This window comes from Rhincodon typus, chromosome 10 (assembly GCF_021869965.1).
Source record: "Rhincodon typus isolate 14 chromosome 10, sRhiTyp1.1, whole genome shotgun sequence".
NCBI classification, from domain to species: domain Eukaryota; kingdom Metazoa; phylum Chordata; class Chondrichthyes; order Orectolobiformes; family Rhincodontidae; genus Rhincodon; species Rhincodon typus.
Window position 1 is genome coordinate 1,966,709 of NC_063341.1, and position 638 is coordinate 1,967,346.

Consider the following 638-nt stretch of genomic DNA (forward strand, 5'->3'; position numbering starts at 1 on the left):
AGAGAGAGAGAGAGAGAGAGAGAAATAAAAAGATAAGAACAGCGAAGCCGTGTGAGAGCTCTCTCTCTCACACACACACACACAATCCCCACCCCACAACAACAACAAACCCGTGCCTTTAACAACAGAGAGAAAATTTTAAAAGATGTCCTTTCCCAAACTGCTCTTCCTTTCCTACCGTGTTGAAGGCTCCTGTCCGTGTGCCCCGCAGTCTCTCCTACATCGCTCTGTCTGTGTATGTGTGTGTGTGTGTGTCTGTGTTTATCTTCCCCCCACCTCTCTCTCTGGTTGAGGAAGCAGCTGCCTAAGCAACAGCAGCGGTTCCCCCAGCCCCAAACCCCACTCACTCACTCACTGCCAGCTGGAGCAGGCACTTGCCTCATCTGCCCAAGCACAACCTTCCCACTTTAACCCTCACTCAGCTGCTTGCTAGTGTCCCTACCTCTGAGCTAGGAGACCAGGGTTCAAGTCCATGCACACACATATAGGCTTCAGAGAGGTGTGTAATAGCATCCCTGTTATTGGTCAGGAAAGCATCCAAAACGAAAACGCACACGTTGGGCGCAGTGGCACCACCCCTGGACCGGGAGGCCCGGCTTCAAGCCCCAGCTGCTCCAGAGATGTGCAGTGGCCTATTG

The 638-nt window shown here is 52.8% G+C and overlaps 1 protein-coding gene across 2 annotated transcripts in view; it reads right to left on the reverse strand.

Moving 5' to 3' along the window:
- Positions 1–287, reverse strand: part of LOC109915908 (roquin-1-like) — a 100,842-nt gene extending 100,555 nt beyond the window's left edge. The window contains exon 1 of one of the 2 annotated variants that reach the window (XM_020515583.2): positions 179–287. The gene's annotated coding sequence lies outside the window, so the exon portion shown is untranslated. The remainder of the gene's footprint in view (positions 1–178) is intronic. The other variant, XM_048601808.1, reaches the window with a different exon arrangement.
- Positions 288–638: the final 351 nt, after the last annotated feature.